Genomic DNA, 13,459 nt, shown 5'->3' with positions numbered 1-13,459 from the left:
GGCTGCTCTGTCTGCTACCGTGGCTACTGCCGGTCTTGCTCTTTCACAGAGTATTCATCATGCTCACTTTGCTAATCAGTTATCTCAACATACCAGTCTTGCTTTATCTTTACAAAGTCACATAGATTTACAGATTAATAACAAGTTAGATGAATTCAAAAACGCAATTTTGGGGATTGGAGATCAGATAGAAGCATTAAAATTGAGGATGCGTTTAGCTTGTCATGCAAAGTATACATGGATGTGTGTTACTCCTTAAAAGTACAGTGACTATTTGGGAATGGGAAAAAGTAAAAATGCATCTGCTGAATGTTTGGTCAGATAATAATATTAGTCTTGATCTTAAGAAATTAAATGCTGAAATTCAGGGTATACAAAATACACATCTTGATGATGTTTCGCCAGAAGATGTAATTCAAACTTTACTGGATCATTTAAAGTGGTTAAACCCTCAGTCTTGGATTACTGGAAGGTTGTCAGGATTTATTACCCTGGCCATAATTTGCCTATTATTGATAATAATCTTCTCATGTCTGTTTCGTATCCTCATGCAACAGTACACTACTCTCGGCACTAAACTTCATGGAATTATTTTGCAGCAAAAGTTAAAAAATAAAAAAGGGGGACCTGTGGGAAGCAGTCAGCCTTGAGAGCAGGTAAGGACATGCTAGGCATGCCGCCGCTGCTCGAAGGGACTGTCCCTACTTGTTCCCCTCCTTGTTCCATTCCATGGGAGATAAATCACCAGGGCCCAGAGATCAGAAAGAATGTAAAATGAGACAAGCAAAGCTGTCTTCCCCCTGCACATGCAGGTTATTTCTGATGCTTCTGGGTTTATGGGTTTTCTCCCAGGGAAGTTAACCTTGAGCCGAGACAGTCTGTAGATAATGTAAACCACCATCTGGCAACCTTCCGATTTCTAGTCTAGATAATCTGCAACTGTAGAGCAATAAAATTTGCCTTGCAACCATCAGTTGTCTTGGTCCTTCTGACCCTATTCGTCGGTGCCACTTCAGTTCCTTACCCCTTCCCTTCTGACCCTGGGCGGTGAAATCCTCTTTCTCCAGCTGGTCCGCGGCACACATGAATATATGTTTTTGTCTTGCTGTACTGCACGTGTGCTGTCTAGTAACAGATATTTTGTCTGCTAGTAGTGTTCTAGATTATGTCTTTCCAAAGCACTGAGGCAGTGCACCTATTCTGTAGTTGCAGCTGATGCCTGAATGTAGCCTAGCTGACAAATTATTGATTAATAAGAACTTGAATTTCTGAAAGATTTGTACTGTTAACCAAAATCTGAGCAAGGAGTCTCAAATGTAATTCTTAGCCAGAATTACATGTTAATGAACCATTTAACAGTGTGAATCAAGGAACATCAGTGTAAGGATTTCTTTTATTTTTTACCTGCTTGAGATATCAGTTAAAGTTTGCCAGCTTGGTTGCAGATGAACGGACGTTTGAAGTTCACCAAACTACTTAATGTGGGATAGGATAATAGACTTCCAGCGCCCTCAAGGCTGTGACCTTGCAGCCATTTTACATAGCACATCCTCCTCCTATAGGGATGAACCTTTCCCTGGCCCGAAAAGTAGCAGCTCTGTTGAAGCTTTGCTTATTGTAACAGGCTTTTGTTTCCAGGTTACATGTCTGTGGAAGACTTAATTCTGAATAGAGATATAGATATTACTGGAAACTAATTGTTTTTTCTATTATACTCTGATTTATCAAAAAAGTAAAACATTTAAACTGTGCTACAGAAATTCAGAAGTTGTCTTGCAATCTTTAAACAACAAATGAATGAGTTGCCCTTAAAAAAAAAAAAAAAGGATTAAGCAGTTAAGCTGTTGGTCCCACATCAGACAAATTATCCTTATACCTCCTGTCAATATTGTTAACAGAGACTGTTATTTTATTAATCCTTATGATCCCGTGATTCTTTCTTTCATGTTTCAGGGCACAGCAGGTGAGAGAGTGGATTTGTTAAGCTGGGTGGGTTTATCCTTCTTTTATGCGTTCATTCAATTTTATGTTCATTTACTTATTGTACACACATGGCAATAGAAGCTGCTAAAGCAATCATTGCTATTCTGCAAAACAACAAGGCGCAGAAGCAGATGTCTTATTTCTGAGATTTCTCCCCCCAGGATTATTATGATTAAAGATCCTTTCCCCCCACTCCCTGGAAAGGACAAGGGGCTGCTCGCTGGAGGTTTTTTAATGACTTGGGGAAAGGCTCAAATATCCACCCCAGGGGCAAACCACACAAGAATATTATGAATTTATTTTATTTTTCTATCCTTGCAAAGGTAATACTCAGCTCATTAGAATATGAAAACTATACTGTCAAATTTCAGAATTACATGGATGAAGAAAATCACCAAAGTGGCATCATATCACGTGTGTTATAGTTGTATTTACTATATTGACTATATTAACTATGTTGTGTTAACAATATATTGTATAACTATATATTGAAAAGGCAAAATGCTGTAACTTATTTCAGAGAAAATAATTATGTTGGCAAACCCCAAATTGTACACTGTAGACAGGTCCTAAGAAAAGAAGATTTAATTCATAGTGGACAAGAGGTTAGCTTCTGTTTTCAGCCATGTGCTATTTCAAGAATTAAACGTCATGAATAATACAGGATATAAGAGGAATAGTCTAAAGACCGAAAAGCACATTTTGATTAGGAAAGAGAATTTATGGCTTAAGTCTTTTTTTTTTTTAAGGAAAACTGCCTTATTACTATGAGATAAGAAAATTGTTTCCTTCTTTTCTTCCTTGCTTTTTTCCTTTTCTTCCTTGCTTTTTTTAACCTTTTTAATTTTGGATATTTGACCTCTAAGCTGAGATGACTGAAAATGCCTCCTCTGGGCATCAACCTTTTTGAAAGACTTTTTCCCCCTTCCTAAGGGCTATTTGTCTCTTGGAGGCATTGCCTACATTACTCACCAAGAGGCAAGCATTTGTCCTTGCACTAAATGCTGACATCTCCTGATAAGAGGGAAGCTGCAAAGTAGAAGAATTGAAGGTCAATATGTTGATAGTGGTCTCAAGAGCATTGATGTACATTTGTGTATTGGGGAAGGGGAGAGAAGCTTGAGAGTGGGCCAGTGGGGAGGGGTAAATATTTTGTGATGCTGTCTACCTATGGGCTTATAAAGTTTACAGCTGCATTAGGAGGACAAGCATTACCATTAGCATGAAAAGTAGGGCAGACCTCAGTTGCAAAAGCTTCTAGCCATACACATAGGGCAATACGTAAATGATACACCTTATTGCATTCACCCATTCACCCTCCCCTGTTCATGCTAATTGGAAATTTCAGTCCATTTCAGAGAAGTAACACAACTATCGATCATTTTCCCTGGCACGAATCTTCCTAGAGCTCACGCACTAGCCCATGTGTCTTAGATTTAATATCTGATCACTAGCTGGATTGAAGCCAAGAGGTGGTTCCCAAAGTTGCTGCACATTAGAATCACCTGGGGAACTCTGAGACCTCCCTGTGCCCAGGCTCCTCCCTAGACCTACTGAATCAAAATCTCTGGGGCTGGGACCCAGACACCAATGTTTTTCTTAAAAGCTCTTTAGGTAATTCAAATGAGCAGCAAAGCTTGAGAAGCAGCCCAATAACGGGAACAAACTTATTTCACACAGATAAAGTGGGGCAATTCATATGTTAAAAGAACATGAATATATGTCCATGCCTCTCTCACACTTTGTCACAGTTTACCCTTCCCCCTCCCCATATCCTCAAGTCCGTTCTCTAGTAAGTCTGTGTCTTTATTCCTGTTTTACCCCTAGGTTCTTCATGACATTTTTTTTTCTTAAATTCCATATATATGTGTTAGCATACGGTATTTGTCTCTCTCTTTCTGACTGACTTCTACACTGTTGGTGGGATGTAAATCGGTGCAACCACTATGGAAAACACTATGGCAGTTCCTCAAAAAGCTAAAAGTAGAGCTACCATATGATCCAGCAATCTTACTCCTGGGCATATATCTGGACAAAACTATAATTCGAAAACATACATGCACCCCTATGTTCACAGCAGCACTATTTATAATAGCCAAGACATGAAAACAACCTAAATGTCCACTCACAGATGAATGGATAAAGATGTGATATATATAAAATGGAATACTACTCAGCTATAAAAAAGAATGAAATAATGCCATTTGCAGCAACATGGCTGGACCTAGAGACTATTATACTAAATGAAGTAAGTGAGAAGGAGGAAGACGAATACCATATGATATCACTTATATGTGGAATCTAGAATATGATACAAATGAACTTATCCATGAAACAGAAACAGACTCACAGACATAGCACACAAACTTGTGGTTCCCGAGGGGAAGGGGGAGGTGGGGGAGTGATGGATTGGGAGTTTGGGATTAGCAGAGGTAACCTATTATATATATGATGGATAAACAACAAGGTCCTACTGTATAGTACAGAGAACTATAGTCAATGTCCTGTAATTAACCATAATGGAAAAGAATATGAAAAATTATATATACGTGTAACTGAATCACTTTGTTGTACAGCATAAACTAAACATTGTATATCAACTATACTTCAGTAAAATAAATTTTTAAAAAAAGGAAAAAAAACATGAATATATATATATATATATTTCTTTTTTTCCTCTTTATTCTGTTTGTGTTTCAAATAGGCTTTTTTTTTTTTTCCTTCTGCAAAAAGCGTTATTGTTTCCATTTGGTCCAAGGCTTGGGAGAGGGCTCCAGGGCGGTTACAGAGCTGCCTAGTAGCTGCAGAGCAGGGCTTCAGGCAGAAGCTCTGATGCCAGAGGGGCTCCTCAGAGGCCGCTGGACTTCAGAGACTCCTGTTTGTGCTCGAGGGTGAGCCTTTCAAAGAGATACTCGCCCAGCACAGCCTGCGGACCAGCCAGCCTGCGGAGGTTGGTCAGGTGGTCGCCCATCTTCTTGATGAGTTTCACCTGCTCCTCCAGGAAGCGGCTCTCCAGGAAGTCACAGAGGTGGGAGTCTGCGCGGGCGGAAGCCAGGGCGCGCAGATCTGATAGTGCCTGGTGCAGGCTCTTCTCCCTAAGAATGGCGGCTTCCACAGCATCCTGGGTTTTACCCCACTCATCTTGAGAAGGCTTCCGCGCATCCTGGAAGAGGGCGCGGCCACAGCACTGGTTTTGCATTTTCAAGAGACGCTGCGCGCCCTCACACTTCTCCTCAGCCAGTTGGCGAAAAATGTGGCCCACACTGTCCAGAGTCCCATCGTTGCTGTCGAAATAGAAGCTCAGAGAGAGGTAAGTGTCCCCAGATGCATGTTGAACAGGCGGTGGACGGCGGCCTCCACCTCGATGGAATAATTCTGACGCACCTGGGAACTCGTGGTTGATCAGTGATAAGGAGCTAAGCTCAAAAAACGGTGTTGGCCTGTCCTGGAGGCTGAGGATAGCTGAGTGGCTGATTCCAAAGGTTGCGACAGGAAGAAAGGTTGGAGGGTGGTCGGGGGCTGGAGCAAGGAGCGTCCCTGGGTCTGTTCATTCCAAACACTGTTGAAGCAAAAGACAGAACTGCAGGACTGCCGAGCGCACTGCCTCAAATAGGCTTTGATATAAATGAACCAGAAGTCCAAGCAAGGACAAAACTTACCCTTCCCCCCGCCAAAATAGCTGGCGATACTAGAATCTAGACCTGGGAAGGGATTCTTCCATTACTTTCTGAACATTCCAAGCCACTAGAGCAGTGGTTCTCAAAGTATGGTCACCTTGTAACCAAGCAGTACCCTATGGGGCCTTCCTAGGACAGACCCATCCCCCATATCCTCTGCTGTAGTTCCTCTCTGAAGTACTCAGATAATAGTATCTCAGGCATATTTCTTGAGTTTTCAGATGCTAAAAACCACCACCCAATGGAAGAAATTAACTCCTTGATGATCATGAGCACGTAGCCCCCAGACCTTCTGGCACCTAAGGATGGTTAATGTTACCTGCCCTGTGGCCTCCACATCAACCAATCAGAGGATTGTGCACGAGCTGATCACATTCCCTGGGACGTCCCTCCCTCACCTGGCCTTTAAACATGCTTTGCTGAAATCCTTTGGAGATTTCAGGGTGTTTTGGAACTCGGGCCACCCCTCTCCTTGCTCGATCCTGCAATAAACCTTTCTCTACTCCAGACTCCAACCTTTAGGTTTGTTTGGCCTCACTGTGCTTCAGACACACGAACCTGCATTCGGTAACAACCTGACCAGTTTTACCAGCGTCAGATATTCAAGTTTTAGGGCCCTGTCCCAGCCCTATGCAATCAGCAACTCTGGTGGGGCTCAGTGATCTCTGTTATAACAGGCCCTCCAGATGATTTTTATTCACCTTAAAGTTTGAAAATATCTGCATTGTCAGCTGGCCAAAGCGTCCACCAGCAGGTGAAGGGGAGTGGTGCCTGGAAAAGATAGGGACCAGCCAAGGCAAGTACAGCAGCATTTGCCGTGGTGGTAATGGAGAATGCCTTTTCTCCACTGGTTGGCACAGACTAGGATCTGGGAGCAGTGGCAGGGTTATTTAGGATGCTTTACATTTCAATGTAGAGGGACCGCTGTCCTGGTTTGCCAGGGACTTGCCCTGTGTGAGCACTTAAAATCTCATCCTGGCAAACCCCTTAGCCCTGGTTTTGAAAAACGTAGGGAATAACATGAAATTTAGGGGAAACATGATCTAGGTTTTGGGCAAGTCACAAGTGCTAATTAAAGCTAAGCAAGTATGGACAACACTAGCATTCTTTAGCCCTTTGCGGGGAGGTAAATCTGATTGGGTGAAAGGACTTATTGTTAAGAGATCTTTGTAGAAACATCCCCTTCTGCTTAGTCCGCTGGTTCTCAGTTCTGGCTAGACATTGGCATCGTCTGAGGAGATTTAAAATGATTTTATTGGTCTACGATGACCAACCGTCAGTGTGAGGGTTTTTAAAAAGTGCTTCAGATGATTCTAATGCACAACCAAATTTAGGTGCCACTGCTTAAGCTTTTGAACCGCTGCTGCATATTTTCACCTCATCTTCCTATGAGAATATCCAACTGTAGTTGAGGTTTGTTTTTTTTTTCTTTTTCTAACTGTCTTATTATAAGATTTACTGTCTTAAATAAGGTTGAATGTACAGAAAATCTTGCTAGTCCATCTGGTATAGCTGGATACTTAGAATAATATAGTTAAGATATATACCATTTAAGTATTGTGACAGGCCTTTTTTGAAATTAACATATGCATTGAATTAGTATGTTCTCTTTTGAAGTTGTTCTGTTGGGGAGCTATACCTCTAATCTGCCATTGCTAAATATCTGGACACCTCTTATTAGGAATTGCTTTTAGAAATCTTTAGGGATTAAAACCAAGATTGCTGTATTATTTGTACTGGAACCACAAAAACCTCACAGAGTTCCCCCGCTGTACCTTCTACCCCCACTCTAACCCTTGGCAACTTCTAAGCTGTTCTCCATCTCCACAGTTTTGTTATTTTAAGAATAATATGTAAACATAATCATGAATTACTTAATCTTCGGAGATCGGCTTTTCAAAATTTTTCCCTCGGCATCATTCCCTTGAAGTTCATTTCAATTTTTGCGTATATTAATAATTTGTTCCTTTCTGTTGCTCGGTAGTATTCTATCATAAGATTTTATCACAATTTGTTTCAACATTCATCCACTGAAAGACATTTGGGTAGTTGCCAGTTTTTGGCTATTATAAATAAAACTGCTATGAACATTTATGTGTAAGTTTCTGTGGGAACTTAATTAAGTTTTTGTTTCTTTTGGATAAATGCTCAAGAGTACAATTACTGCGTTGTAGGGTGAATCTACTTTTAGGATTAAAAGAGACTGTCAAGCTGTTGATCAGAGTGGCTAAACCATTTTATTTTCCCACCAGTGATGTGATATAATTTTTCTATGTACTCGCCAGCATTTGATGTTGTCACTATACTTTAATTTTAGTTACTCTCTGACATCTCATTATGGTCTTAATTGGCATTTCCCTAATGGCTAATGCTGCTGAGCATCTTTTCATGTGCTCCTTTGCCGTGTGTATATTCTCTTCCATGAAATGTCTGTTCCTGTCTTCTGCCTATTTTCTAGTTGGATTTTTTTAAGTTGTTTGGAGAGTTCTTTGTATATTATAGATACAAGTCATTTGTCTCATATGGGATTTTCAAATATGTTTTCCTACTGTGTAATTTGAGTTTTCATCCACTTAAAAGGATCTTCTATGAAGCATTTTTAACTCATTTTGATGAGATCCAATTTATCAGTTTTTGCCCTTATTGATCATACTTTTGGTGTCAAGTCTAAGAATTATTCCCCTAGTTCTAGATGCCAAACATTTTCTCCTATTTTTTTTCTAAAAATGTCCTGCTTTTACATTTAAGATTATGATCCACTTTGATTTAATTTTTGTGTAAGGTGTGGAGGTTAAGGTTCATTTTTTGTTTGTTTGTTTTTGTCGAGGGATGTCCAACTGTTTCAGTACCATTTTTTGAAAAGTCTATTCTTCCTTGATAGCTTTTGCACTGCTGTCAAAAACAAGTTATATGTATTGATGTCAGTCTATTTCTGGGTTCTCTATTCCATTCCATTGATCTATGTATCTACCCTCCATCATTACTGCAAACTCTTGAAATTGGGTAGATTAATTCCTCCCATTTTCATCTTCCTTTACAAGTTGTTTTAGCTATTCTTCAGCCTCTTCTTACCATATAAATCTTAGAATAAGCTTGTCTATATCCACAAAAACCTTGAGGGCATTTTAAGAGTAATTGTGTTAAGCCTCTTAACTTGGGGAGAATTGACATCTTTATCATGTTGTGTTTTCTAATCCATGAACAAGGTATGTCTCCCTATTTGTTTGGGACTTAAAAATTTTTCTTCATCAGCATTTTGTAATTTTCAGTATAGAGGTCCTATAAATGTCTTATTGGGCTTATATTTAAGTATTTATTTAGGTCAGTTGTAAATGGCATCACATATTTTTATTTAAGCTTCTACACATTTGTTATTAATATATAATTTGATAAAATTGTGGTGATCTTGTACTCTAAATCATTTACAAACTAATATTATTTCTCAAGCTTTTTGTGGATTCCTTGGTATTTTCTCCATTTAGATTATCATCTCATCTTCAGATACAGACAGTTTTACTTTTCCTTATTCAGTATAATAGGATATATTGCTATTCAACATTCAGTAGGATATGTTCCTTCCTATGCAACGTAGTAGGAATAGTCCTTTTATCTTTTAAATAAACTTTTTAAAAATTTAACTTTTAAATTTATGTATTTATTTATTTTTGCTTTATTTTCTTACTAGAACCTCCAGTGATATATTTAATAAAAGTGGTGAGAGCAGATATCGGTGCCTTGTTTCTGATCTTACAGAGAAAGCATCCAGTCTTTCACAGTTAAATATCATGTCAGTATAGGTTGTTTGTAGATCATCTTTATGAGTTTCAGTATGTTCCTTTTCTATTCCTAGTTTGCTTGGAGTTTTTTTTCTTCTTTCTTTAAAATCATGAATGGGATTGGATTTTGTCAAATGCTTTCTCTGCATTAATGGATAGGATCACATGACTTTTCCCCCTTAATCTATTGGATATGGTGGATTACACTGTTTAATTTTCAAATATTTAACCAACTTTGCATAACTGGAATAAATCCCACTTGGTCATGGTATATTATTCTTTTCATATATTTCTGGATTTAATTTGCTAATATTTGGCTGAGGGTTTTTCAGCCAATTTCATAAAAAATATTGGTCTGTAGGTTTCTTCTTTCTATACTATCCCTGTCTGGTTTTGGTATCAAGGTAATACTGGCTTCATAAAATTAATTAGAAACTGTTCCCTCTACTTCTATTTCTTATCAAATCATGTAAAATTGGTGTTAATTCTTTAAGTCTTGGGTAAAAGTGAAACATCTAAGCCTGAATATTTCTTTTGGGAGTTTTTAAATGAAAAACCAGTGTTTCTAATGGTTACAGGAAAATTGAGATTATCTATTTCATCTTGGCTGAGTTTTGGTAGTTTTGGGTGTAGAAACATTGGCCCATTTCATCTACATTTTTGAATTTATAGTGTAGACTTGTTCATAGTAACTTGTCCCTCATTAACCTGCAGGATATGTCATGGTATCCCTGGTTGCACTTCTGATATCTGTGATTTGTGCCATCTCTCTGTTTATCTTTATCAGTCTTTCTAGATCTTTATTGGTTAGATTGTTTATTTCAAAGAACCAGCCTTTTGTTTCATTGATTTTCCCCCCTATTTTCCTGTTTTCAGTTTCATGGATTTCTGTTTCATCTTTATTATTTCCTTCTTTCTGCTTGTTTAGTGTTTTTTCCTCTTCCTTTTTTACTATTTTAATATAGAAAATTAGATTATTGCTTTGAAATATTTTCTTTCCCAATTTAGTGCTATAAACTTCCCTTTCAGCATTGCTTTCACTTCATTCCGCAAACTTTGATCTGTTATATCTCCATTTTATTTTATTCTATGCATTTAAAAATTTTTTCCTTGATGCTGTCTTTTTTACCCATGAGTTATTTGGAAGTGTGATGTTTAGTTTTCATGTGATTGAAGATTTTCCTGTTGTCTTTCTCTTATTGATTTCTAGTCTGATTCCATTATGGCTAGAGAACATACTCTCTGTGATTTTAATTCTTTTAAATCTGCTAATGTTTTTTTATCGCCCAGTATATGGTATATGAGTGAATGTTGCATGGACACTTGAATATGTATTCTGCTCTTACTGAGTGTGTTCTTTAAATGTCAGTTATATCCTGTTGATTGATGATGTTTTCAGTTCTTCCATATCCTTGCTGATTTTTCTCTCTGGTAGCTGTATAAATTGCTGTGTTGAAGTCTCAAATAATAATTGTGGATTTAAAACTTTCTCCTTTTACCTTTTTCAGTGTTTGCTTCATGCATTTTGAAGTTCTGTTGTTTGGTGCGCACACATTTAGTATCACTAGGTCATCTAGGTGGATTATTCCTGTTATCTTTATGTAATGACCCTCTTTGCCCCTAATAATTTCCTTTGCTCTGAAGTCTACTTTATCTGATATTAATATAGCCATTCCTGCTTTTTCTGATTAATGTTCACATGATATATCATTTTCATCCTTTTACTTTGAACTACCTATATCATGATGTTTAAAGTAAGCTTCTTATAGACAGTATATAGTTGGATCATGCTTGCGACTTTTTAATCTACTCTTCCAATCTCTGTCTTTGACTTGGTTATTTAGATCATTTACCATTAATGTAATTATTGCCATGTCAAAGATTTGGTCTACCATGTTATTTTTTGTTTTGTCTTTTACCTTAGTTTCTCAATCCTGTGTTTCCCTTATTTTTCCTTCTTGTGGGTTACTTAAACATTTTTTTTTCTTTCAAAAGTTTATTTAGTATCAAGCAAGAGGAGACTTTGCTTAACACTACAGAACATTTCAAGACTTGAGTTACAAAAGAATACCACATTATTTGCACTTGTAATTGGCTTCCCTTTTTACGCATGTTGGCAAGAGAAAAAAAAACTAGCATATGGCTGAAAGATAAAATAACTAAATTTCTATGGAAACCTTTAAAATGAAAGGTGAGGCTTATGTTAAAAGGATGGATTAACATATTTAGTAAACCTATCTTTTTTGTTTAACACTAGTTAATCAAAGTTTTTTTTTTCCTTTTGATGACCTATTTTTTCATATACAGACTGGAAATAACAAAATTTTACATGTCTTTTTTTTTTTTTCTGCCCAGGTTGATGTTTCAACAAAGTAATTTTAAATTCCATCCATTCAGATGTTAAGCATTTTGATTTATTTAAAAAGGGATTGTTCATAGAAAACAATTACTTTGAACAGTATACAGGACTGGTGGAGACTGGCTATGTCACAACATCAGACAGTACAATCAGTATCTGCTGTATGGCTGGTCTCTGTAGACGCCCTTTGCTGTCCTTGCCGAGGGTGCCTTGTGTCTTGAGTTTGTCCCCTCCTCTTGCCCGTAGGAATCATAAGTCTCTTCACTGAGTCCGTGTCCATAATCATAGTAATCAGCACCACTTTGGGCTGGGGCGCTATAGCTGTTATCATAGGAATCATAACTCTGTTCATCATAAGCAGCGCCATATCCATCATCATAGTCATAATCTCCATAGGTCTCTTGTGTTGGGGGCGGCGGTGGAGGTCTGTACCCAGTTGGGGGGACATCTCTTGCTCTGGGAGTGAGAAGTCCTCTTCCTCGACTCACTGGCCCTCGGGTGGAAAGGATTCCTCTGGAAGTTGGCGTCCCTCGCGGTACCCCGACTCCCACTGGCCGGGCCGCGACTCCTCCCCTTCCCCTGGTTATTGCTGGGGTTGGTACACCTCTTGTACGCAAGGTAGGTTTCCCTCGAACAGCTGGTACATCTGCATTTTCTGAACCACCATTCAAATATGTTAATTCCTGGAGCTGTGCTTGCCTGATTTCATCATCATAGTCCGGAATGAGGAACTTTTTGATTTCCTCCAGAGCATGTCCTATCCGGGCATAGGCTTCTGTGGCGGGGCAAACACTTCAATCAGAACATGGAGATCATCATTGAGGTGGAAGTACTTTGCTTCTCCACTTTTCCTCAACTCTTCTTCCTTTGCCTTGTCTCTCATGGAGCCTTTTCCAAGGATGGACATTTTTGTCAAGGTTTCTTCTTGCAAGCGCTTCAGAGAATTGCCACGTGGCCTCAAAAGTTTTCCCACAAAGTTGAACTTAGGGAGCTGTTTTACAGGAATCAACACTTTCTGTCCCAGCTTCATGTTCTTATTAATCACCACATCAATGTACTTTTCTTCGTCCTTGCCTTCTCCTTTGTGAAACTTTTCTATTTCTTGGTTCACCAGCCGCAGGGCGTGCGTGAAGGAGGGGTCCAGGGAGTCCTTCTCCGCCATCAGCTCCAGCAGGTACTTCTCCTCCATGCTCGCCGGCCGCCAGGGCCCTGGACGCGGACTCGAGGCGGGCGAGCAGCGCCGGCCACGCAACCCCCGACCCCGCCCGCGCACTAGCGGCGCGGAACCCGGGCCGGACGCCGCGGCCGGGGCGCGGCGGAGCCAAGCCGGGCGGTCGTCCTGGCGGCGCCGCGAGGCGGGAAGCGGCCGCGCAGCCCCGGTCCCCAGGGGGTGGCCGCCGACTGCCCCGCGCTGGCGGCCACTGCCTCCCGGACGCGGTCCCCGAGCTCCCGCCACGGGCCGGCGCAGTCAGGCGGGCCCTCTTGCCGGGCCGGCGGCACACTCTGCGAGCCTGAGGCAGTCCCGGGCGAACCCCGGCAGCCGGCGCCAGCGCCAGCGCCGAGCTCAGCCGCCACCCTCACGCCGCGCGCCGCCCCGCCTTCTCCGAGCTCTACTTAAACATTTTTTAATAAGTCCATTTTAATTTAATTCATTTATAATCATT

At 40.0% G+C, this 13,459-nt stretch overlaps 2 pseudogenes across 2 annotated transcripts; both read right to left on the bottom strand.

The window, feature by feature from the left end:
• Positions 1 to 4,831: 4,831 nt before the first annotated feature.
• LOC309973982 (ferritin light chain-like) lies at positions 4,832 to 6,224 on the bottom strand (annotated as a pseudogene). Its single transcript has 2 exons — positions 6,199 to 6,224; positions 4,832 to 5,374 (listed from the first exon to the last, which is right to left on the bottom strand). The product of its transcript is annotated as a ferritin light chain-like (transcript).
• Positions 6,225 to 11,784: 5,560 nt separating this feature from the next.
• On the bottom strand, positions 11,785 to 12,984 carry LOC309974061 (KH domain-containing, RNA-binding, signal transduction-associated protein 3-like; annotated as a pseudogene). Its single transcript has one exon. The product of its transcript is annotated as a KH domain-containing, RNA-binding, signal transduction-associated protein 3-like (transcript).
• Between the last annotated feature and the right edge of the window lie 475 nt (positions 12,985 to 13,459).

The sequence above is a fragment of the Leucopleurus acutus genome (assembly GCF_964270905.1).
Source record: "Leucopleurus acutus genome assembly, chromosome: 17".
NCBI lineage: Eukaryota > Metazoa > Chordata > Mammalia > Artiodactyla > Delphinidae > Leucopleurus > Leucopleurus acutus.
Note: the sequence above shows the minus strand (reverse complement) of the source record. Positions and strands in the feature narration are given on the sequence as shown.